Raw genomic sequence first — 25,628 nt, forward strand, 5'->3', positions numbered from 1 at the left:
AAACCAATTATAAAGAAAAGTTAACTGCTGTACAATTGCCATACATAAGTTTGCATTGCATACCCCTATTTCAGGAAATGCTGAAAGGAAATGTTTTCCAGAAAACAGTATTTGTTTTAAAAAAAGGCCAAGTTGCGAAATTACTAGGTAGTGTACCATTTATTTTATTGTACCTCACAATGTGCAATGGCTGACACCCGTGAAGTTCTGTTCATGACTCATGCATTTTTAGTACAGTGGCTAAGATGCCTTCCATAATATGTAGTATGAAGAATCTCTGAAAATTCAGCTACTGTCAGCAAGCCATACACTAGGATGATGTGTTCCAGTTCAAGCTTTTAATTAATATGCAGCCAATATCATGATAGTCACTAATTATAGCAAAGGTTTTCCTTTGAGTTTCTGACATTCTTTCTACAAGGTCTCAGCTCACTGAGTTAAAAGTATCAGAAACTAACCCTGATTTAAAAAAATGATATATGTATATATATATATATATATATATATATATATATATATATATATATATATAAACATACATTCTAAAATACATGTTTATCTCAGGTAAACAAGTCCCTCTGCCCATACTGCCTAATGTGGGGGTTGGGGCAAGCTCATATCCTGTACTTATTTATACCAACTCCATAGTCCCACAGCATGGAGAAAAATAAACTTTTACAAAACAAAGGAATCGCTGCTGGCAGTGATTTCCTGTGGAAAACAGGAGTTGGAAACTTCAACATTGGCAAAACTAGGCCAAATGGAACCTCATTCAGTATGTGCTCATTGAGGTGTATGAAAGCTGGGCTCCTGTATTTGCTACCTTTTTGAGGGAAGGAGGGAGGTATTTTATAATAAAGGTTGGGATATTCAGTGCTGCTATACTTGTGTGCTGTCACTCAAGCAGTACAACACACAATGTGAGCTGAATTCATATGTATTTTTATAAGACTCCTGCTTTTTTCTTTCCATTTTGTGATAGAAATGCTATACTTATTTGCTTTTGAGTAAAAATTCTAAGAATTTCTCAGTACTGTACTTCAAAACAGTGAAAAACGATATTGTGCAGGATTTGATGTGACTCAACAAACCGGCTGCTGCTATAATTTTCCTAAAATATATTGCACAGAAAGATATATTAAAGCAAATCTTCCATTAATAACACCTAAAACATAAGCTGCTTTAGAGCTCTTTTGCATTCTAGTATAATGATATTATGTAACACTTTAGAGCTATTTTGCACTCTAGTATAATGATATTATGTAACACTTTAGAGCTCTTTTGCACTCTAGTATAACGATACTATGTAACACTAATGCTCAGCTTGGTCACTGGACGTTTGGCATGATCTGCATGGCTACTGACATTTGTAATGGATAACAGTGATGGACAAGGTTTAAAACAATGAGAGCATTATGTCCACATTCTTCACTGCTAAAACAATGGAAACATTCTGTATATAGTGTACCAGATCTTCTGAAATGAATTACTGAAGCCACAAGGGCTCTGTTATTTAGGAGAAAAACTAGCATACACTTGATGAAACATAAAAAAGTTATGCTCACAGTAATCTGTTTCAGGTTTTCAGACTAGGAATGCCTTTGGGCAGTATAAAAAGTGAATGAGAGAAAGGCTGTATGAGGCTTCTTTAAGCAAACAGGTTCTTGTATTTGCCACACTGAATAAATCTTCTGATCAGTATATGACTCAAACCTAAGTTTAATGGAAACAGGAGACATGGAATATTATTTTAGCAACGTAAACAATTGGATTTACGTAACAGTCCATCGAATCTATATACTGTCAGGTGATACATTCAGACTATGTAATATTGTTATACAGATCCACCATTCATCTGATTAGGGTTTTATAACGTCTTCATAAATTTATCTTACAAAATGGAAGACATGAGAGAAATTTTATGTCAACAGCCTGCACTGATGTGAAATGCAGCAGGATGACAGTTTATGTAACAATAGTCAGATAACTTCAGATAATATAAAAATATATCTTACATATTCAAGCCATGCTGAGCTAAACATATGTACATTTGCTGTACTGAATTTGGAGTAGACTGCATTCATATAAACTGAAGAAAATGCAAGGATGAAGTGTGAGATCTGTAAAAACTACTGCATACATTTGTACTTAAATTTTATATGGTCATTATTCCTATTATGTAAACAGAAAATGTATATGCACTTGGGGGGGGGGTTCTTGTAGGCACAATCAGTGCAAATGGCTCAGTTCTATCTAAAAATATGCCATTTCAAATCTTTGTCTGTGGCTTATAACTTACTGACAGTGAAAATACACTTCTCAAAAATTAAGCAACAAAGCACGCTCTGTTTTAATGAACATTAAGTGGCCTGATTTGTTTAATGTAGCCTGACTACCTGGTCACAAATTTTCTCATGATTCTCGTTATATGGCTAAAAAATCACTTTTTTAAATTAGTGTTCCAAAAAGCACAGTCACTGACCTTAGGGCAGTTGTTGTCTACATAAGATATCTGTCACAGAGCTTTTTAACCTTTAAAACTGAGTAGCGTCTATGTGATGTCCTCTGTAACGTTTAAAAATCAGTTCTTGAATGTCAGTGCTGATTTGCTGCCATGCCTTCCCTTGTAAAGAATAGCATGCCAATGTATTAAGACCTATTACAAGGACCACATGAACTATACTCCATTCATTCAAGTTCTTTCATTTTTTTATATAGCCTCAATACTAATAAAAGAATTTCAGTAGGCAACCATAATACAATACTAAACAACACGCTTTTGTAAAGTTTCATTGGCTTGCATAGATTATGGCTCTGTGTGATTCTTACAACATATACTTACACATCAGTTTACTGTGCTCTATACAACGCTGGCAAACTAGCTGCATGTTTCAGTAATTACTTTTAAAGGTCAGAAAGGAAATCCTGGGGCTGCTGCTTGGTTTTTAAAGCTAAAAAACACAGCAGTGTCCATTTCATGAAAACAATTAGTACCCTTATGAGTGGCAGCTATCCTCACAAAATGCTGTAGGATCCCTTTTAACAAGATACATAGTTTCTGAAGTATAGTACCAGTGAAGTAAATCGCATTTCTTCCAAGCAGTGAACTTTATGGCAAAAACATCTGAGAATTAGTTTCCCTAAATACTGACTTGCATAACTGACAGGCTAAGTGTTCTTAGAAGATATGTGATGTGCTTTTGTAAGACAAACTATCGTAGTTTAATCATTTTCAAACCTTAGTTAATCACTTTCAAATTTCACAATTTTTTTGTCTATTTGTATAATCTGTGTTTTATGTTTATGTTTATTAATATCCTTTGACATATCAAAATCTAGTAATAATGAGTCAGCAACTGTGAACGTGTTTAAACACCAGTGATCTGAAATTGTCTAGTCCTCCAGTGTAAAAGATGTGTTTGTGTATATATCCATAGTATGAACATTTTTAACTGCATGAGTATAAACAAACAAAAAATCATATCATTAGTGCTCATTCCTTCATACTGTTTAATCCATCTTAAGAAAAGGGCAAACCTGTCTAATGGCATCTTCCTCACTTAAAAATGTACTCCGATTTTCTAGCTGTTTGGAATCTTTTAATTGTTAGGTCATTCAAAGACCATGCTAACTCCAGTTCAAGTGTTACATTTATTAACTGGCCTGCTGTTGCACTCTTCTCTCCCCAGTATTTTATTTTCCCCCTTCTGTAGTGTCACCTGTAGCAACAAGCTAGGAATTTTATGAACTCCATTCTGCAGAATATAATATAGAACAGGTTGCTGAGCTATCTGAACAGTTGTCAAGGTCTCCAGTGGCTACAAGTAGTTCTCCAGAATGGCTGTAATTTGCTCCCATTACAGAGCATGTGAGGAATTTCATTTACAATAAATGTAGATCTAATAATGTGGAGTAATTCCGATGTCTGATACAAAGCATAATGGCAAAAGTCCTATGGATTCAGTGGAATTAAAATTGTCACCAATGAAACAAACACAATTACAGAATTAGTGCTATTTTAAAATGACCAGTGTCTTGCCTGCCATTTAAAACATTTTAAACCATTAACCCAGTAAATAAAGCAAGTACTGTGTTCCCTAGAAGGAGAAGTGAGGTTTTCAAGACTATTAATTCTGTTGTTATACATTCAATACCTTACTCGATTGCTTCATCTTGAATCATAGAGTATAAAGTCATCTTAGGGTTGTGGGAAATGACTAGTCTTGAAAGGTTATATGACTAAATGTATAATAATATAACACGCAAAAGATAAAGGCTGTCTTAATGGAAGAACAACCTAATATTTGAATGTAGTTTATGAAGTATACACTTATATAATACAGTGGTGAAAGAGGAACTTTCTTGATTCCCCACTGTACTGTGCTCTTGCACTGAAAAAAGCCCATACAGGAAATCATCTAATTTTTGATCAGCTGTACCAGCTTTTTCTTGTGCTGAATTGTTAATGAATTGCATGTAATCAATTGATCTCTCTCTCTCCCTATACATACATACATACATACATACACACACACACACACACACACACACACACACACACACACACACACACACACACACACACACACACACACACAGACATATCTATATATATATATATATATATATATATATATATATATATATATACATACATACATACATACATACACACACACACACACACACACACACACACACACACATATATATATATATATATATATATATATATATATATATATATATATATATATACATACATACATACATACATACACACACACACACACACACACACACACACACACACACACACACACACACACATACACACACACACATATCTATATATATATATATATATATATATATATATATATATATATATATATATATATATATATATATATATATATATATATATACATACATACATACAGATATATAGCTACTGAGTAATGACAGAATATTCTGGAAGGAAATAAATACCGTAACAGTCAGGGACAAGAAGAGTACTCTGCCATGTTCCCGAAATTATTATAATATTATTAGACAGCTTGAAGACATGTCTAAATCTTTTGCAAAACACTTTGTCAGTTCAGCATATAAAAATGTATCCTCTCACTGGCATTACAGCACTTAAATCCCTTGGTTTTTAAAAGAATGAGGCAATCACCAGTTATAGGACATTGCAATAAATCCATTGTAGTCCTCTGACACAAATAGTTAACATTTCTATTATGAGTGACAGCTTCTCTGACATCTGAAAAATTGTTTCTGTCTCAAAATTAGGTTTCACCTCCCAGCCAGACTTTTTTCAGTCCAGTTCTGTTTTTGCCACTATTAACCAAAAAGTCCAAACACAAAATATATGTTGGCTCACCAAAAGTTTAACTGCTGAACACAGGAACACCAAACTTAAAAAGATAGCAGCAACCACCACTAGGATTCAGTATTTAATAACCAATAAAAGCAGTAAAACGTAGAGGCAATGTATACAAGATGAGTGCTTTCAGGCTGTGCCCTTCTTCAGATAAAAAACATCATTTGAAACACTTACTTAAAATAAAATGGCAACCAATCAGGTCCTAGTACTGAACCCGCCGTTTTTTAAGAGCGGGTTTTAAAGGGACAACCTTATTGAGTCTTGGATGCCTATGTGCTGTTAATTCAACTATCCAGCTAGTTTCTTCTAATTCTGTATCATTAGTTATATCACCCCCCATACCCTTTTCTCATATTCTATATAGTCATGAACGAAAATAATGTCCCTCATTGTTATGAATATGCCTAAACAAGGCATTATGTTCGTTCTGTGCTCTTATAGCAGATAAGTGATTTAAAATCCTAGTTTTGAATTTATAATTTGTCTTGCCTACATAGTAACAGGCACAACCCTGACATGTGGAAAGATAAACCAAGTTTGTCGTATTGCAATTAACTTTTGCCCCAAACTGATATACCCTACCAGTAACCGGATGTATAAAGCTGGAGTCCTTATTTATACTGTTGCAAGCTTTACATGTCCCACATGGTCTAGTTCCCTTGCATAGTTTGCATAACCTCATTAGAGAGATTAGAGATCAGCTGAAGCAGATGGAGGTGGAGGGCCTAATGGACAAGGAACTCATAGATTTTCTCTGGGTGGAAAATTCAGTAACCCCGGTGTTTAAAACTTTTCCCAAGATCCATAAGGATCTGTGCAATTCCCCTCTTAGACCAATAGTATCGAGGAGGGGTTGGGCCACAGAGAACATTTCAATATGGCTTGAATACACAATGAGACCATGCTTGGCATATATAGAGGAGGTACCTAAGGACATAGGGCACTCTTTAAACTCCCTAAAAGGGATTGAGGCTACAGCTAGAAGAAAGAAATATATCATGGTGACATTAGATGTTGATAGTCTATTCACAGTGATCAGTAGAGGATATGGGGTGCAGGCTGTTATCAGCCTATTGAATGAATTACACCTAGTGGAAGGAACTAAGATAGAATTAATTAACAGGTTGTTGACTTTAATATTGGAATACAACATCTTTTCATGTGTAGGCAATTTATATAGGCGAGTACAGTGGGTAGCCATGGGCACCCCCTGTGCAAATTCCTATGAAAATATTGTAATGTCCTTCTGGGAGAGGCAGTATGTCCTAGAGGCACAGAATGTCTGGAGAGACAAGGTTTGTCTATATAGGCACTTTGTGGATGACATTTTCCTTCTTTGGGGAGGAGATTGAAAGTGACATGTTAAGTTTTGTAACCTAGTTGGAATCTACCACTACCTTACTTAGGTTTTCCATCGAATTTTAAGAAACCATGATAGATTTTTTAGATGTGAGGCTCATGCAGGACGAGATGGGATTTAAAAGTACATTATACAGGAAGGACTGTTGGAGAAATAATATTTTAACACAAGACAGTATGCATCCCAGATTCACATTTGATAATATTGTTACAAGGCAAATGGGAAGAATCTCCAGGTTGTGCACAGAAGATCATAACTATGAAGAAGAGGTAGCTAAGATGGTAGGGCATTTTGAAGAAAGAGGTTATAAGTGTTTCAAATTATGTTTTTTATCTGAAGAAGGGCACAACTCGAAAGCGCTCATCTTGTATACATTGCTCCTACATTTTACTTCTTTTATTGGTTATTAAATATTGAATCCTAGTGGTGGTTGCTGCTATCTTTTGTTGTTTGATTAACCAAAAAGTGTAGGAAAGGCTGTAGTCGGATCTATTCTTTTCCGCATGTCCTTAGTCTCTTTTGAGCCATTAACATGACTTTGTAAAGGGATACTGCAGCAACACACATCTGTTCTTTTTTACAGATAATCTATAAGGTGCCTTAGACTCAGAGAACCCACAGGAGTTGTGTTCATAGACTATGCCAAGGTTTCTGACTGTGTGTACCATTAATTATTAGTAAATGAACTGTCAAAATATGGACCTGGTGTCTCAATAAATTGGTTCACTGACTGTCTGCATCAAAAGCACTTCAAAATAATTATTAGTAAATTCAGTCATCATTGGGAATAGTGATCAGGAGCCACTGTGATTACTGCTTAGGCCGCCAACATTCACAGATCAGTTATCTTATAATATTTATGAGACAGAGAAACATGCTCTTCCATGCAGATGGCATGATTATCTGGAAATCCAGAGTAACTCTCCAACCTGCAATTTGCAACTCACTAAACTGCAGAGTGGTGCACTTCTGTCAGACTCTTGTACAGTAAAACCTTACAGTAAACCTTATTAAAATTAAGGTAATGCATTGTATAACATGAACAGACTAGTGTGCAAAATGTGGTTTGAATTATACCTGAATCTAATGGGTATGCACTTCAAAACTTCAAGCCTGCAAATATTATGGTACCTGACTTGATCTTCACTCATATTCCATACAAATGTTGATAATGTTGTGTTTAGAGCTGCAAGTTAGGTGCAATCTGTTTTAAGAGAATGCTCACAATGGTGCCATTGATTTCCCTTCGGATTAAATAGTATGAACCACTTACCACTGTGCCTGGGGTTATCTTGCCCCTGCTTAATTATGTGTGCCAAGATATGTTGGTTTTATCATAGTTTTCAATTGTAAAATCAGTCTGAAACTGATTTTAAAGTGTGTGTGTGTGTGTGTGTGTGTGTGTGTGTGTGTGTGTGTGTGTGTGTGTGTGTGTGTGTGTGTGTGTGTATATATATCTATATATAGTATATATATATATGTATATATATATATATATATATATATATATATATATATAAATATATATATATAGATATATATATATATAGATATATATATATATAATGTATATATATATATATATATATATATATATATAGTTATATATCTATATCTGTATATATATATATATATATATATATATATATATATATATATATATATATATATATATATATATATATATATATATATATATATATATATATATACATATATATATATATATAAATATAAATATAAATATATATATATATATATATATATATATATATATATGTACTTCATATAATCAAACACCCAAATGTTCGACTTTCATATGGCCAAGACCATATGAACGAACATTTGAATGTTCGAAAATGTGAAAAAAAAATAAACAAAAAAAAACCTAAACAGTGCTAGCAAGCCCCCCCGTACCCCCCCCATCTCCCACTATTTAAATATACCAACTCTGAGATCACATTACATTGAGGTAAAGGGAAATCTTCCTGTTCCATGCTCTATGGGGATCCCCATTCAGACTGTTTGAACTTTTAAAAGTTCGATTGTATGGTCTAAGCCATATGAAATTCGAGCAAATTAAAATAAATTACTATGAACACGTTTTGCACCACTTTGTCGATCATACATCATAGATGATCATCAGAAATGGCTACTCACAGTTTAATTTCTCCCAAGTCTTTTGGGTTTCTAATATCATGATGAGAATGGACCACATTCCTAAGTCAAAGTATAAGTATGATTAAAGCTGGTGAAATTAGTAATGTTAGCCTAAAGTAACCTTTGCACCGCAATGTGCCCGGAATTGACTCCTGCAATTCATATGGAGTTACATCCATCAGTAACATATCTAAATATGACTACAATTTTTTTTTATTTTTTTATGAGCCCCATTGCTCCTACTATTATTGGAATGGTCTGGGTATCCTTCTTCCACATTGCCCTAATTTCTGCCTGCAAATCCTGGTATTTTATGACTTTGTGTCTCTCTGTATCTAAGACATTGTAATCATTGGGTGTAGCAATTTCAATGATCAATGCTACTTTTATCATCTTTTCAGGAACTACTATATGTGGTTTTCACACATCTATTTTTTTAACTGTTGGTATTGGGGTGATCCCATGTGATATAAACTTCACCATTCCCTATAATGCTTTGTGTCTCATGTTTCCAATGCTTCTGAGCTGTTTCAGTATTGTAATGTTTGCAGCGGTTAGAGGTTCTCTGGTTCGATCCTTGCCCCTAGGGCCAATTTAGAGTGTCCAGTCCACCTACAGCATGTCTTTGGGATGTGGGAGGAAACCGGAGCACCTGGAGGAAAAACCCATGCAGACTCTGCACAGAAGGCACCCCAGCCAAGGATCGAACCAGAGAACCTCTTGCTGTGAGGTAGCAATGCTAACCGCTGCACCACCGTGGCTACCATACTGAAGGGCATAATAATGTGACTGTGGCATTGGGGACTGTGCAAACATTACAATACTGAAACAGCTCAGTGTGTGCCTTCTGTGGAAGGTTGGGCTCCAGGCTGGCAACTCGACACAGTAAAACTCCACTGCCAATCATGAGCAGACAGGTGACCCATCGTGGCGACCCCTAACCAGGAAAAGAAGAAGTATAAAGGCCCTTTACAATTAGTTTATCACACCCGGTAAGAAGATGTGTGGCTGTTTTCAGTTCTGTTTTACAGAACTGCATTCGTCCATTTCTCCCACATGTTCAGTGGACTTTTTAAACCATCATGTATGTAGTCCTCTTTCCTGGGTCACCGATATTAACCTTTCATCTTTTGGTTTAAATTCATCTTTCCTTTACTGTTCCTGAGTCAGATCCTGATAGACATGTGGCTGTTCCAGCAGTTTTATGTACTTTCAGATATATTTCTTTTTTTTCTACATTTCTTGCCTTCTCATCTGATTCTTTTTATATTCTTTCTTTTGTTTTTTTGGCACATTCAGATGCTGCCTGATTTTTGTCTACTTCTGACTTGATTTCCATTCCTGTTTCACATCAAAATGCTTCTGCTAAACTAAGCAGGAAACTCACGTTCGACTTGTTCTCCTCATGTTTTAAAACTTTCGCTATGTTTGGATCTTGTGAGGTCAGCAGGTATATATGCAGTCCTACAAGTGCAGATCCATACATGTAATCAATTTTGAGAAGGCTCATACCTCCTTCAGAATGAGGACAGAATGAGGAATATATAATCTTGTTATGCACACTGATTTTTATATATCATTTGGTAAGAGTGAAGCATTTTTCCTGTTTACCTATCCAACTGATCCAGTACATTTTGGGGCCAGTCAATCACCCCAAAACTGTAAGCTATAACAGAAGGAGCAAACTGGTTTATAGGTTGGACTTTGTTCCTAGATGTCAGGGCTGTCTTCAGTATTAATTTTAGTCTTCTAAAATATTCCTTACTGAGTTTTGTTTTTATTTTCATTGTTTATGTTTTATTTTTGATCTTTCATCAGTTCCCTAATATTTATATACTCCTTGCTCAAGTTCCTTTATATCACATTTCTGTCCCAGACATATATTTTCTTGATGCTGCAGCTTTCCTGCTTTAAATGTTGCTTTTGGGCATTTATCAAGATCAAATGACATTTTCAAATCACTTGAGAAAGTTCTGACCACTTGCAGGTTTGCTTTCAGCTCCTAATCTGATGAACTATATAGTGTTAAATCATCCACAAATAGAAGGTGAGACATCTAGTTGTTTTCTGGGGAGCTTAATTGTAACCATGACCTAATCTGCTAAGTTGACAACTTAATGGATCAAGGGCAAGGCTAAAGAGCAGTGGTGACAGAGTCACCCTGGAATATCCCCCTTTGAATTTTTATCCCTGGGATACTAATTTGTCCTTTATCATGGCTTAGTTGCAAAGTGGTTTGGCACTTTTTTTCATGGTCACATTAATATAGAAGATAAATGTAGGGTGCATATTATACATCTGTAAACACTCCTTTATCCATGAATGTGGGATGCTATCAAATGCTTTTTGTAATCTATCCATGCCATGCTTAGATTTTCCCATTTTACCATTCCCCATTAAAAATGTATTTAACAACAAATGATCCTTTGCTTCATATGGCTTTTTCATTACCCTTTTGCTGTACTACCATGATTGAGTTTTCTTCTAAATGACTATAAGCTCTGTCAGCATCAGTTCAAGTATATAGTTTATACATCATCAAAAGGCAAGTTATTGGTCTGTAGTTTTTAGGATAGCTTGCAATTTCACTCTTAAGTAGGGGTATAATTTTTCCTGTTGTTAACCAGGTTGGTGTCTGTTTGGGATGTGCAGATAAATAGTTCTTACTCAGTGTTAACTTGTGTAAAGATGTTAATACTTTTAGCCAGAAGTTAGGTATCTGGGTCTGGGGTTTGGTTGATATTTCAGCTGCCTGTTTAAGCAACAATCTGTAGCTGAAATCAAACAACAGTTAGTGTGATTGCAATAAATTGATCATTGCTGTGGCTTGGTGAGGGGATATGAGGGCAGCATATTATTTTTGAGAGCTACAAGTTGAAACACATTACTGTTGCTATTTGTTCTGTCACTTTCATGACAAACTAATATCAGAGGGGTAGACAGAATGTGATTATCTTATGGGAGAGAAGTAGAGGGTCAGGGTATGTGTGAAATCACAGGAGAGATATGTCATCTGGCAAGCCTTAAAGCAGTGCAAGTGCTGATGAAGATGCTGCAATTAATTGCTGAGTCCACTGTACATTTTATTTTCTTTGCAATCATGCATCAGAAATGTGTGCTGAAAGTGGATATCTTGTTTTGTGGGCAGGTTGTGCATGGAAGAAAATGACAATTAAATGGCTCCTGCCAAATAATTGTTGAGATGGATAGACTGGGGGAGGCTGATGGTACTTGTCCAAGAACAACATAAATCATTTACTGTAGTCATTGTTGTTCTCCTCCTCACAATTAAAGATAAAAGATGCACACAGAAAGTAAATGACTTTTTGTGGGAAGGATGAGAAAGCATGTTATACATGAAAGCACAAGATTGTTACTTGATCACTTTCAAATAAACATAATATGGCTTGTTTGGGGCAGTATATTCTTAACATCAGCAAGATAAAATGCATTATTGTGGCCATTATGTTTCTTATATTCTGAATATACCATCAGAACTATATAGAATGTGGCTATCACTGTTGGGTTGCAGGTCATACACAAAGGAAAGGGGCAGTTATAAGCTCACTTATGAATGACCATTGTCATGGTTTGCTTGGAGATGTATCTGCCAAAGAACAATGTGGCTATTAAATATATCTAACAATTTCACAGTTAAATATGGTACCCCCTCTCAATAAGGACACTATCTGCTAGAACAGATAGTCTGAGTGTTGTTCCTTAGCATCTTATTAAAATTTCCTGAAATTTATATTACTGACTATCTTATGGGAACTGACATATGTCCACTTATACAGTGCTGACATACCTAACATTTCAGAGATTTTTCATTGCCACAGACTGGTACTATAGTCAGTTTCCATCTGAGGACCAAGTGGCCAGATGATCAACATATATATATATATATATATATATATATATATATATATATATATATATATATATATATATATATATATATATATATATATGTGTGTGTGTGTGTATATATATATATATATATATATATATATATACATATATATATATATATATATGTGTGTGTGTATGAATACACACACACACACACTCACACACACACACACACACACACACACACACACACACACACACACACACACACACACACACACACACACACACACACACACACACACACACACACACACACACACACACACACACACACACACACACACACACACACACACACACATATATATATATATGGGTTGGGAGGATGGCCTAATGGTTAAGGTGTTTGCCTTACAAACACAAGGTGCAGGGTTTGAATCTCACAAGGGATAATTGGCTAGGCTTAAAATGGCTCACAAGGGCAGTTAGCCTAGTACTAACCTATGAACCTATATACAGATATATACATATACACAAAGTTGTCATTAATCTCAAAGTAAAAAAAAAAAATCTATTTCAACCAGCCATGGCATCATTTCTGCTGCTGCATACACTGTTAGATCTAAATTCCATTTCTGCTCAAGGATATTGTGCTAGCAGGTAAATCAGGATTGAGATTCAGTGAATTTCCTGGGGGGCAATGCTATTCATGAACATGTTTTGCACTCTTTATTTTATTGGAAATTACTTAATTTATTATTGTAAACTGTCTTAGGGAAAACTGATATATGTCTTTATAAACAGCCAGCAATCCTACTGTTTAGGTGTATTTTTGTTGCCACAGTCTGTCATTCTGTCTGGATTTCACCTAAGGCTATTTGACCAATGCTTGCAAGGCTGGGTGAAGTTAATATTGACAATATATGCACAGTAAGTCCTCATTAATTTTATTTCAACAGCCAAAGCAACATTTCTGCTACTGCATATGGGAAGAAGTCTAGCCTCCTCCTACTCATAAAGGCATTGTGTTGGCATGCAAATCAGAATTCAGGTGCAGTGAAATTCTTGGAGATAGAAAAGCATTCATGAGTGTGTCTTTTACCCAGGGGTCTCATTAGAAATCCCTGCATATCTTATCGTAACCTGCCTTAGGGGAACTGACATATGGCTTCTTGCATACAACTAAAAAACTTAGCATTTCAGTGGGCTTTTGTTGTCATTGTATAGCACTATATCTAGTTTATGCCTTGAGGTATTTGATCATTGCTCGCAAGGCCAGGTGAAACTAATGACTAAAATCATTGCGCAATAAGTCTTAATTATACCAGATGCAAAAAATAACTTTTATTTCACCTGCAAAGGCAAAGTATCTGTTGATGTGTCTAGAGTGAAGCATACTTAAAAAGGCATTCTGTGTTCATGTAAAGTGGGATTGAGATGCAATGAAATCCACGAGGAGAGAGTGAAATTCTTGACATGGATTTTGTAAAAGAGAATGAGCTTCTTGTGTGGGTATTGTATCATGCTATTTCATTAGAATTTCCTGATTTTTTAATTTTATGGGGTAACTCGTATATGGCCACCTCTAGCAATGTATCATATCTAATATTTCAGAAACTTTTGTTGTCACTGTCTGTTGCTATATACTCCATTTCCAATTGGGAAACATGACTCACAAGGCTGGGTAAAATTAATATCCAAAATGTATATGCATATGTATATGTATATGTATATGTATATGCATATGTATATGTATATGTATATGTATATGTAAGTCCCTATTAGTCAAGAAGCAAATATATTTTTTATACCATTATTCAAGGCAAAATTTCTGTTATTGTATAAAGGGCGTGTACTTGACGCCATGTACTGACAAGAGTATTGTGCAGTCTTGAAATCAGGACTGAGGTGCAGTGAAGTCTTGGCTTAGAATGACATTCTTGAAAATGCTTTATATCTTACTACCAATTTCTGAACTTTTTATTGCAAACTGCCACAAGAGGAACTGCCATATGGCCTCTTACATACAGTTAATTAATATAGAATTTCAGAGGGCTGCCACCACAATCTGACACTATAGCTAGTTTCCATCTGGTGGTTGGTTGATTGTCATTTGCAGGGTTGAGTGAAACTAATGTCCAGAATGTATGTGAGTCCTCATTTGTAATAAAAGATGAGAGTCTGGACACACTCTTTTATTGTGCAAAAACCTCTTAGTGCCTCGACCAAAGGTTTACATAATAAACTAAAAGACCTTTGATTGAGGCACTATGAGTTTTCTATATAATTAAAGAGTGTTCCAGACTTTGTTGTTTTATTATTATTTAGTTTTAGTTGTTTTATACGGCTAAATTCTCATTATACCAAAAGCAAAGAATAATTTTTATTTCACAAGTTACTACATAAAGGAGAGAAGTCAAAACTCCATCAAGACTTTGTGCTGGCTTAAAAATCAGGACTGACTTGCAGTGAAATCCTTGCTGGTAGAATGTCATTCTTGGGTGTGTTTCAAACAACAACATTTCTTATAATTCCTTGAACATTTTAGTACAAATTCCCTGGAAACAGAATGGTGTTCTTAACTACATATTAAACCCAAGCATCATTATTGTACAAAGCCTTAAAAGGTTTGACATATGAACCTTTATATACAGCTAAAAACAGCATTTCATTGGAGTTTTGTTGTTACAGTCTGGCATTATACTTATTTTCCACCTTGGGGGCTATTTGTCCTTTGCCTGCAAGACAGGGTGAAACTGTTATCCATAAAATGTAAGCACTAACTCCTCATTAGACCAGAACCATACAATTATTTTTATTTTACCAGGTAAGGCAACATTTCCATTACTCTGTATAGAGTGAAGGCCACATTCTTTGCACTTACAATGACAGTGCGCGCCATGCGTATCAGGACTGAAGTGCTGTCCTTGGTGATAGAATGGAATCCTTAAGTCTGTTTTGGTACCCAAGATTCTGATTAGAGTTCCCTGATTTTTTTTTTTATTGTAAACTGCCTTTGACTATCTGACATGTAACTACTTATATTCAGTTAATAAATGTTTTGCTTCATAGGCTAATGACATTACAAACTGACAATACACCCACTTTCTATCTGAAGGCTATGTAACAGTTACTCTCAAGGCCAGATGAAACTAATAGCCTGAGTACATGTGAACTAAATCGTCTTTATTTTACTAGTAAATACAACATTTCTGTTAATCCAAATAGGATATGGTACAGACTATTTTTACTGATGAGCGATAGCTAGAATATGAGTTTTATAATTGATTTTTTACATGTAAAGTGTATATGTATATATTTATACATATTTTTTGATTGCCAAATAGACTAAGGTTGATATATTTCCAGCCACGTAGTATATTGTCTTGGATAAAATCACAGACTTAATAATCTACTTAATACACTGGTTAAATAAGCGGTACCACATCATTATAAATTTTATTTAAAGTACATAAGGGTTATATTATTATGACAGCTACTAAGTAGGGCAGGACCAGCTCGAATGTCACACTGATGGGGGAAGGGATGTGAATTTAACATGTGTACCAATAATACTTTGTTTTACAGCACAATAAACCATTCCCTTGCCTGATAAAAAGTATATATATATATTTAGAGAGCTTGTGAGGAAACTATTACTCTATTTTTGTTTTACTTGGATTGCTTGTCTGTGGACTTAATAAATGATTTTAAATTGGAAACAGACTGCCTGTCTTGATTGGATTACTTTTAAATACTTTGTAATTCTGTACAATTATATATATATATATATATATATATATATATATATATATATATATATATTTTTTTTTTTATTTTTTTTTTTTGACTTGATGAGTTTATGCTCGCTACTTCTACTACTTTTGTCTGGTCTGATTAATATACAGTGATTAACTAGAGATATATGGACTGAAAATCTTCCACACAGAGAAGTTTCTTAGACTGTTTTGTTTTTGGACCCACTACACTTGTTTAGTGGGTTGTTTTGTGCTAATTTCTATCCAAGGGGTGAGCAATCAACAGTTAGAGTGAAAGCATAGGAGGGAGACTATGCTTTTTTAAAGCTGTCTGTTGTTTTATCCTGTGCAGGATACAACTTAAATAGCTAAAAGGCTACTGCAATAGTGAGAAATTTGAACAACTACAATTATAGTAAGTGCAACTTACACAACTTTACATTTTTTTGTATCATGCTATCGTTAACATGCTAAATGTATGAACTAATTCACTGGGGTCAGATTCAGAGCAGTACTAAAACAAATACTGATAACTTTGGTATGTTTTCTGGATGAACTTGCTTTCTGCTATTACCTGTGAGTTGCATACTGAAATATTAAAGGGAGCCTGAGATATAGCTCTTCACAGACATATACCAGAAAGTTTATTGTCTAAGCCTTTATTGCCACAGTGTAATAATTTGCATTATACTCAGTTTTCACTGTGGGTGATGTGTCAGATTTATGCTTAGTATGATGAGGTAAACTAGTGTTCTAGAATACTTCCCTACTGTATTTATTATTACATCATAAGTAAAAACAGATGTGTTTATCACTGGACTTATAACTTTCCCCTTGGGTTAGATTCTTGTACAGTAAATTTTATTGCATGAAAGCTATGTGTGTGCCTTTACAGCTAAAATCAACAGCTAAGTGCACTTTGTAGCAGATGATCAAGGTACAGTATTCTGATAATTTTGTGTAATAATTTGTATGGTTACAGAAAAATGGTCATTTGCTTATACATATGACTTGTAGTCCTGTATAGCCATTTGGGTGCTCTGTTTTTGCTCTTCAGCTCACAACACATGTTATTTACTCATATGTACTGTAGTTTTTTTAGACTGACTAGCATGTCATGCATCTGACTTATATTTCTAGTGTAGTTTTATGACATAAACCAAAAATAAGTGTTTTGATGAAAAAGTTATGTTTTTGGTTGATTCATACATTATAGCAAAATATGCAGGTAATGCACTCTGTGCCATGATTGCAGTCCAATGCTGGGGAAAAGACAGACTTGTTATGTCTTGCTTCTGGTGTCAGAAAGATGTTTAAAAGCTTTTATTAAGCTCTATGTACCACTGTTAAGATGTAAGATGAGAGATACAATCACACTATCAATTTGGAAAAAAATCCTCTCACGTAACAAAAAAACAAGACATCAAACAGGTTGTCAGCTCACACACTTCACCTCTCACAGAAATTCAGGGCAAAACACATAAACCCACATACTCGGAAGTACTCACTAGATGCCTGCCAAAAGATAAGAGACCTCCCAAGTGCAAATTATCTGCACACACCTCAACATGTGTAGAAACCACTGCATATAACAACACAAATATTAGTGTCTCAGCAAATAATTCCCTAAGGCAAAACACCTCAAATCCTAGTGTCTTGGTCATAGGAGACTCCCTAGTGAAACACACAAATGGACAAGGAGAAGGTTATGGTCAGCTGCCTATCATGTGCCACGATCCGTCAGATCGCACATACACTCAGGTCACTAAACAACAAATACCATTATGACTCTGTCATAGTTCATGTTGGAAAAAATGATATGAGACATACCTCCCTGGACTCTATGAAGAGAGACACGACTGAACTCTCAGATTATGTGTCCCAGGCAGGTATGGTCTTAGCCCTAAACAGCATTCTGCCTTCACCCAGGATGATGCCACAATATAAACAAAAAAAGATTGACTTCAACAATTGACTTAGTTTCTGGTACCAGTCCAGGGAGATCCAGTATTTGTCAGCCTGGGAAGACATGGTCTACAGGCCATGCTGCTTTGCACCTGGTCTGCACCTGTCTACCCTAGTCTTTTGGTTACTGCCTACGTGCTTCCCTCCCCATAGTGACTTTTTTTACGCAATGTCAAAACAACAAAATTTCCGAGATAGAAAAATTGATTCAAGGCAAACTCTGCTGCTTAATGTTAGGAGTCTAAGCATGAAACTGCACCTCCTGGAAGCAATCCACACCTTGGAAGATGCTGATGTCTGTGCCGTCACTGAAACATGATTCAAGGCAAAGGAGAGCAACTCAGTTATGCAAGGCTACAATGCCTTCCACATGTTCAGACCTCAGAATAAGCATGAAAGAACCAAAGATGAAGATGTATCTATCTTCATTAAAGGCAAGTACATCTCAAGAATGGTCAAACAGTACAACTTTCTCAAAGTACTCCACTGGTAAAACACCCTACCACATCATTGCTAGCTATAGCTCCCCCTCCATGAACCAAGAAAAGCACAATGCCTACCTGGACTTATTGGATTCACTTACCATACAGCCCAACACCTTAGTCATGGGAAATTTCAATTATCCCTCCATCAGCTGGGTTACATACACAAGCTCAAACATGCTTGCCTAGAGGTTCCTAGACTCTGTCAATACAAATCCTCTGGAACAGACAGTCTGCACCCACACAACGGGGTCTAATGTCCTTGACATAGTACTCGTCAACATGGGTGGTCACTGCACTGCTCCCTATGTGATGCCCTCCCTGGTAAGGTCTGACCATAAATCAGTCTCATTCGAAGTAACTATGGGACGCCCCCAAAGGAGCAAAATAAGTAAGGAACTTCTCCAAAGTAAAATACAGCCAATAAGTGATGGTATAAAAAGTTTTATACCTCTGCAGATGATATAAAAAGTGTTATACACCCTGCAATCACAGATAATAATGACTTCTATGTATAGATGTACACAAATGCCCCATATAATCATCTTAGCAACTGTATAGATGCGGCTGTACCTGACCAGATTAAAACCAGGCCCTCCTGAAAAAACAAGCTACCTTGGTGGAAATCTAGTATAAACAGATTGTATAACAAAAGGAATAAACTGATGTCCAAGAACAAGAGGCAACAGCCTCTGCAGAGGAAGAATTCTCTACACAGATTGAACAAGCCATGGGACCTGACAATATCCCAGGCTGTGTTCTACACGAACTACAGAATGAACTGGCACCCTACCTAAGTACCATGTTCAGTCATAGCCTCACCTCAGGCTTTGTGTCCACTGAATGGCGCACCGTGACAGTTATCCCACTCCACAAAGGGGGAGCCACGATGAACCCTGGGAACTACCGCCCCATTAGCCTGACGAGCCTGGTCTGCAAGGCCATGGAACGTATCATCATGGAACTCATAAACAAAGACACTGGTAATCTCCAAACTCTAGACCCTACCCAGTTCAGATTTGTAAAAGGCAGATCATGTCTCCTAAACTTGATTGACTTCTTTGAAGCAGTCACCAAAGCCATAGATGAGGGTAAGGTGGTTCACACAGCTTATCTAGATCTTGCCAAGGCTTTCGACACCACCCCTCACTCTGGAATTATAGATAAGCTCACTAAACTAGGTATAAATCCCTATGTCACAAGATGGGTTGCCAACTGACTCATGGACAGAACCCACACTGTGAAAGTAGCAGACTCCAAATCCGACTTCAGACCAGTGACAATTGGAGTACCACAGGGTTCAGTCCTGGGTCCTCTCCTGTTTAGTATCTACTTCTCTGAAGTACAGGCTAACACAGAAGGTCTTTGGCTAACAAAGTTTGCAGATGACTGAAAACTAGGAGCCATAATCGAAACTCCTAACAATGTGGACATACTACAAAAGGGCCTCACTGAGACAGATGCCTGGTGTCAAAGCCATGGCCTGAAGCTCAATACCAAAAAGTGTATTGTCATCCCCTTTGGTAAAAACTCTGTACCCATGAACTACCACATAACTGGTAGTCAGTCTACTTAACACCGAAAATGTGATGAGACCTTGGGACACAGGTGGACAGTAGTCTCTCCTTTAATAATCACATTGCCACAGTGGTCAGGAAATCCTTCTACATGGCTCACCTCATCACAAAAAGTTTCTCATCCAGAAAAAAAGAGGTCATTGTTCCACTCTACTCATCACTCATTAGACCCATTATAGAGTACAACGCTTCTTTTGGTATGTACCTCACAAGACATCTACAACAACTGGAAAGGCCACAGAAATACCTCACAAAGAGGATTACTGACCTCAAACAGATGCCCTATGCAGACCGTCTCAAAAAACTCCAGCTTTACTCTATCGCATATCGCCTACTCAGAGGCGTTCTCTGCCTAACATACAAAGCTATGTCAAACCCAGAGCTGTTGGACATGCTCCACTTAAAGATATCCCAATCCTTCCGAGCTACATGCTCTAGGGACCTAAATCTTATCACCACAATAAACAGAACATGCTGGAGGGATAGATTCCTGTCCCAGGGACTTCCCATACTCTGGAACAGACTACCTATCTATGTCAAACAGAGCTCCTTATTAGCACTCTTCAAGAAAAATCTTGATGATTGGATGGGAGATAGGAAATTCACCCCGGGGATCACCTCTGTGGCTCTGCTCGACAAGGGCACAGGAAAATTATTTTCTTGGGTGGTGAAAGCCAGGGTACATTTTTGGCTAGGCTTATATAGGCCCTAGGACCAATAGCCTAGTACCCTCCTATGAACTATGAACCTATAAGCAAATCAGATGTCTGGTAAAGTCCTCTAAAGCTAATTATGAAGTCAAAATATGATCCATAGCCAAGGACAATCATAATTTATTCTTTAGCTACATCCAAAATCTAAAAGGGAGTGCCCAGCTATGTGCCAAATTGGTAGCACATGGTACCACTCACACTATATTGGAGGAATTTGCTAACCTGCTAGCTGACAGATTTGGCCCAAACTTTACCCCCCTATCCCCAACAGCTATACCCTAAAATATACCTGACACCAGTTTTCTACCTAGTGTCTCTAGAGATCAAGTTATATCTTCGGTATCCAAGGCCAAAAGCATTGCCTCAATGGGACCAGATAACATCCCAGGTTGCTTACTAAGCAATCTAAAACAGGACTAAAACAGGGCCTAGCTGACCCACTTGTCATTGTCTTTAAACATAGCCTGAGAACTGACTTTGTACCAGCAGAATGGAGAACAACAACAGTAATCCCTTTGCATAAAAAGGGACCATCACCTGACCCTGTGAAATATAGACCCATAGTCTAACCAGCCTCATCTGCAAGACCATGGAGAGGATCATCACGGACTTTATGAACAAGGACTTAGGCAACCTTCAAACTCTCAGCCCAGCCAAGATTGGCTTTTTAAGGGTAGATTGTTCTTATTGAACCTGATAGAGTTCTTCTACAAAGTTATGAAAATCCTGGCTGAAAGTAAGACAGTGCATACCACCTATCTGGAACTAGACAAAGACTTTGACACAATCCCCCACTTGGGTATCATTGATAAACTCTCCCAGCTAGGTGTTAATCCTTATATCACTAGATGGGTAGCTAATTGGTTCACCAACAGAACACATACTGTCAAAGTTGGTGACTCCACCTGTACCAGTAGACCCGTCAGCAGTGGTGTAGCGCAAGGATCTGTACTGTGCACTTTACTATTTGGAATCTATTTCTTGAAAGTCCAGGCTAAAGTAGATGGCTTTTTGCTTACTAAGTTCACTGATGATTGTAAACTAGGCATAATCATTGAATCCCCCAATGATGTTAACATATTACAGAAGGGGCTAACACAAACAAATGACTGGTAACAAAGTCATGGTCTAAAACTAAACACAAAAAGGTGGACTATTATCCCATTTGGCCAAGCAGAATTCCCCACTAATTACAATATTAACAGCACCCCTCTAAGTTCATACCCAGTGGTGGGAGATCTGAGAACACAAATCAACAGTAATCTGAACTTTGTTCACCAGGTTTCCACAATGGTAAGGAAAGCTGTCTACATTGTGCATCTCATAAGTAAAGGCATTGTATCCAGGTCTAAGGATGTTATAACCTCAATTTACTCAACCCTAATTAGACCATTAATAGAGTACAATTCTACCTTCTGCATGTATCTCACTAGACACCTGCAGCAACTAGAGAGACCACAGAGGTTTCTCACTAAAGAAATACAGGGCCTCCAAACCATGGCTAAAATGGATAGACTCAAAGCACTGTCACTGTATTGGGTATCATATAGGCTGCTGAGAGGTGATTTGTGCCTGGCCTACAGGGCACTCTCTGACCCCAACGTAATGGAAATGCTGCACAGCCTCAAATCTTATGGTACTAGAGCCACTTGCTTTATGGATCTCAACCTTGCCAGTGGCATTAACAGAACATGCTGGAGAGACAAGTATGTCTCCTAGAAATTGCCGCTGCTCTGAAATAGACTTCCAATTCATGTGAAGCAGAACTCCTCAATGACTCTATTCAAGTGCAACTTGGATAAATGGATGGGTGACCCCAAATTCATCCCAGGGATGGCACCCATGTCTCTCATGGATGGGGTAATTGGTGCTGATCTGTAAAGGGTGTACATTTAACTGAGGACAATAAGGGCAGACCAGAATTAACCTGCTAGGCTTATAAAGACTCTAGGGCCGCTAGCCTAGTAACCTGCTATGAACCTATGTTAAGCTCGAGTTTAGTCTCATGCCAGAGGTTTAACAGCAGTAAATGGCCACCACTGAACAGTGGTGGTAACTGAAAGATCTTTAAAACAGAAATACTTCAACCAGTATTTCTTTTTCAAGAAAACCAAAAATAACAAATAGGCAAACACCAAGGCATGGCCAATTAAAACAAAGAATGAACTTTAATAAACTTAAAAATACAGATAGAGTTGCTGTTTTAAGTGTTTTTATATGGTATGATGAAGCTATTGCAATCCCAAAAATGCTTACGTTTGTTTCATCTGTATTTTTAAGTTCATTAAAGTTCGTTCTTAGTTTTAATTGGCCATGCCTCAGTGTTAGCCAGTTTGTTACTTTTGGTTTTCATTTGATGCTTTTGTAGGTTCAACATTAATTCTCAGTGGAAGCTTTATCTTAGTCTTTCTTTTTTAAGCAAAATTAAGTTTTTAATTTGTTTTAAAACGTTTTGTTTTTCCCACCACTGTTCCTTGGTGGCCGCTTTCCGTGTGGTAGTGGTAAGTATGTTGCATCTTTCAAAGCTGTAAAAGACTTGGAGCTTCTCCACTTTTTTTCTTTAACTACTGCAGTATACAGAAGCAATTTAAGTTCCATGTACTACAAAGAGTTATGATCCGTCTGTCTGACCATAACCATGTTTATGTTTTCTCAATATGAAAGTCAAGATTAACTTCTTGTGTTTTGCTCTTGTGTAAATATCTTAATGTCCATTCTTCAAACACATTGATTATGATAGGAGATCTAATCATAATTCTTTATATTTACTTCTTCTGACAGGCGTGTATATATTTGGATATTCTGATTTCTACTTTTACTGAAAGCTATTAGGCTGTGCAAAACAAAATGTAAATAGGACTACTAAGGTGTCCGGAAAGTTTCATAAGAATATCTTGAAGCAGTAGATAATTATTTTCATTTACAATTATAATGAAATTCAGGACAGAATAACCTTGGTAAACTGAAGGAATGCAACATTTACAAAATTGCCAACTGAAAACCAATTTAATCTATTTGTTAAGCAGGTAATCCTACTGGACACAACCAAAAAGAACGTATTGGTTAAGTGACTTGCTCAGAGTCACACAGTAGGCAAATGATGGTGGGGGGAATCAAACTCTGCTCGTAGATGCAGGAAGCAGCTCATTACTAGCTCAGAGCTTTAATTTTCTGTACTAATGGTCAGACAGTTCTCATCAGTAAAAAATAAAGAAACACTATCAAAATATAAATATATAATGCTGATGTGGACGTACGACTTCTATCAAATGAACTGGGGCTGGGAGCTGGGGGTTGGCATAATGGTTAATATCCAAACCAGAGCAAGCAGCAGAGGCAACCACATATTCTTAATAACGCCAGTACTCACTCTAATGTAAAACTAAGTATTTTATTGTGCACACTTGGTAAGCGCTTTCACTGCTCGCTTCATCAGACCATTAAAACCACAAAAACACCCTCTCTTATAGTAGCAGCTGACCAGGCAAATCAATTAAACAATTAATAGGTTGTTTTTTTTAAAGCCATACTCTCATATCTGATAACTTTTAGATAGAACTCCAGATACTACAATAATAATCAAGCAATACCTAGTGTATGCCTAATATATCCCAAACATTAAATAAATAATATATGCAGGTCTATAGTAGCTCTACAGACTACATATGTGAATTTTAAAATGCTTGTAAAAGCAAAAATAACAGTTTATAAAAACAATTAATAAAAAGCTGTTTGTGATGTTTGTAAATCATTCTATGTTGGCAAAACTAATAGGGTGCATAGGAATAGAATTAGGGAACATTTATATGCCATGAGATTGAAATCACCCACTAATGCTTTGGCGAAACACGTATTGGCAAAGGCTGAGGACCATTACTTTAGATTCATAGTCATTGACGTTATCTCACCTATTGTCCGTAAGGGTGATATTAGGAATGGCACTGAAAAAAGGGAGATTAATTGCATTCTAAGGCTGAGAGCTAATCGAGGGAGGGGACTCAATGAGAGACCCTCGTTGAGGCCTGTATTGAAGTCCAGAAGATTGATTGTCAGCTAAGCCATTTATAAACATATAATTTCCTGCATATATGCAGTTTTCATGATATATATATTTGTAAATTAGTTATTTTAACTATTTTATGTTGCTTGATAAATTGTTTTTGAGTAGCTTGCTTTTTATATGATGAATACCAGGTTCTTTAGAAATGTATCCTGTCACTGTTGCTCTTATAAGCACTTGTAGCATTTTTTGCAATGAAAATTTGTATATGTAGTTCTTAGAGTTGCTGTAGATTTGCATACATGATTTAATGTTTGATATATATTAGGTATACAACAGTTTTGAAATGTTGCTAACATTGCAGTATAT

This window comes from Protopterus annectens, chromosome 1.part0, assembly GCF_019279795.1.
Source record: "Protopterus annectens isolate FY-2018-M chromosome 1.part0, PAN1.0, whole genome shotgun sequence".
NCBI classification, from domain to species: Eukaryota; Metazoa; Chordata; order Ceratodontiformes; family Protopteridae; genus Protopterus; species Protopterus annectens.